This window comes from Camellia sinensis, chromosome 10 (genome assembly GCF_055761805.1).
Source record: "Camellia sinensis isolate YWXY chromosome 10, ASM5576180v1, whole genome shotgun sequence".
In the NCBI taxonomy this organism is placed as follows: domain Eukaryota; kingdom Viridiplantae; phylum Streptophyta; class Magnoliopsida; order Ericales; family Theaceae; genus Camellia; species Camellia sinensis.
Genome location: NC_138970.1, coordinates 162,307,861 through 162,310,552, shown reverse-complemented (window position 1 = coordinate 162,310,552; position 2,692 = coordinate 162,307,861). Strand labels below are relative to the sequence as shown.

The 2,692-nt window shown below is 30.1% G+C and overlaps 1 long non-coding RNA gene across 1 annotated transcript; it reads right to left on the bottom strand.

Moving 5' to 3' along the window:
* Positions 1-256: 256 nt before the first annotated feature.
* LOC114256311 (uncharacterized) lies at positions 257-1,659 on the bottom strand. Its single transcript, XR_003627157.2, has 2 exons — positions 1,446-1,659; positions 257-712 (listed from the first exon to the last, which is right to left on the bottom strand). It is a non-coding gene; the product is annotated as an uncharacterized LOC114256311 (long non-coding RNA).
* Positions 1,660-2,692: the final 1,033 nt, after the last annotated feature.

Genomic DNA, 2,692 nt, shown 5'->3' with positions numbered 1-2,692 from the left:
ACAGCTAGCTGTGGTGAAGTTGCTTGCCCTGTGCTGCTGCGGCGTTGGTTGCTGCTGCTTGGGTGTGTTGCTTTTGTGTTATGCTTGGTTGGTCCCTCACCAACTGGGGTTGGATGCTATCGTATGATTGGGCATGTTCTTTGCTGGCAACTTAGTTGAGATTGTTGAGCAATGCTATGATGATTTGTGCATTCTCCCCTCTCCCTCTATTGATGTAATACTCTTATACTTTATGTGATAATTTCATCAATAAAGGTTTCTTTGTTCACTAAAAAAAATATATTGCATCTTGAATAGAGTAATACACATTTAATTTTCATTCTCGTCGATATGTTGGAGTGTATCCATAATAAAAGATAAAAAAAAACAAAAAATACATATCAACTAATATCTGAAAGGGAAAAAAGAATGACACCCATAATCTTAAATAATGGTGGAAACTTTAATCAAAAGACTTTGTTCCATTATTATTTATTCATTTAGACTGAAGGTACATATTTCTTGATCACAGCCAATCAAGCTGCCCTTTTCTAGGCACCATCCTCTGTTTTAGTAATTGGAATTGAGTTTTGATGATCAGTGTTGCTGCTGCTTAGACACAAGTGACCTATATAACAAAGGCACTTCCCTTGGATACATTCATTGCATGTAGGACCACATGGATTGGTTTCAGCTACCTCTGCTAAGCTCCTCCCATATGCTTCAGGCACTCCTAAAAACACATTTTCCTTTTCTTAGTCTCGTCATTTCATTTCATTTTATTTTATTTTTGATAAATTATATCATTAATTGCGGTAGTTTAGGTGAACTATAACCTTAATTCCGTAGTTTTAATTGAATATATAGTTTGAACCTTACACTTTTAGGAAAACTAAATTAGGAAGCTATTAAAAAAAGAAAAAAAAATTAACCATTGGTAATCAATAATATCTAAAAGGGAACGTATTAATTTTTTGTAAAACAAGAAACTAGAATATTAACCATTGGTAATCAATAATATCATTAATTGCGGTAGTTTAGGTGAACGTATTACACTATTCTATAGTATTAAACTAGAATATTCCAAATTAAATATTAATTTTAAAATAAAAATTATAGATTTTCAAAAATCTTGGCTGCACTGCATCAATATGATATACATATTTTAAGGGATCTTGTACCACAGAATTTTTAAACAAAAGATAAATTGTGTTTTTTATCCTATAATTTGATTGAAATTTCAATTTGATCCCTGTTATATATTTCAATTTGAACAATTGAGATCCTATAGTTTCAGTTCAGTTTGAACTGAAGGAATTGTAATTGGACTAAAATATAAAAATCAAATTATTCAATTTGAAATAGTCAAGATGAAAGTGAATTTAAATCAAATCACAAGGGTTAAAAGTGCAATTTATCATTTTAAAAATTATATATTTATTTAAGAGAAAGATAGAGATACTAACCAGATGAAATGACCAGCAGAAAAACCAGCAAAGCCGAGTAGATGAATGAAGACTTCTTCATAGTTCTCTATAGCAACTCCTTCTATACAATTTCTATGGTGTAGTGTCTGGTTTCTCTACACGGGTGACTACATATATATATATATATATATTATATGGAGATATGAAACTGAAGAAATAAATGCTTGCTGATTTTTGGCATCTTGGTGTAATTAATCAAACGAGATTTTCATTGATAAATATAGAGTCCGATTGTTCACACACCGCTGAGATTCTCAAGAGTCAGATCTGAACTGGAGAAGCACTGTCTCTATTTGTGGGACCCATCACAGATACCGTTTTAAAAATTTAAATTAATTATTTTTTTAAAGTTTTAAAAGGATAAGTATGCCTTTTTAAATAAGCTATTTATTTTTTTAAGACAAACGGGATAAAAATAAATATGTAATAATTATTGAATCTACCTAATTTAAGTTATTTTATTTTATAAATAATATACACAAAAACCTCTAAAAAAAAAATAAAAAAAAATTTAATTATCAAAACAAAATATATAATAAGTTTCACAGATACACATCTCCAATCCCGTTCACACACTATGTGGTTGATAAAAAGTAATAAAATTAGTTGATTCAGACGGAGGTCAATATAATTTTTGGATACGGGACCCTTATTTTATACTGATCAGAATCTATATACTGTTTATACAATCTAAAAATGTATGAACAAATATCATTTTCAATAAATGCATTAGGTTGCAAATATATTATGAAGAAAAAAGATTGACGCTCTTACATAAACTCCTCTACTTCACTTATAATAACATAAACTGTTGTATGTCATTTGACATAAAAAAAAGATATCAAACTCTTCTCAATAATTACTTAAGAGGTTTGATGAGAAAAGAAATAAAATGGAGAAAATGAGATTTATCATTACTTATTTGAATAGTTAATGAAATAAGAAATGGTGAGAAAGACAAATCCCTAAAAATTTAATCTGTTTGTTTGTATTCCCAAATCAATTTTCTACGTGTGTTTTGGAGCATCATGTTTGGTTACGTTTTCAAATCAATTTTCTACGCTCTCTGCAGAGAACTCTGCGCACACAGGCGTGTTTTCTGTCCACCGGATGACCACCCGGTAGACCACCCGGATGTCCACCCGGATGTCCGGCTGATTTCCAGATTTTTTTTTTTTTTTTTTTTTTTTTTTTTTTTTGCAATTGATTTACATAATCGGGACAAA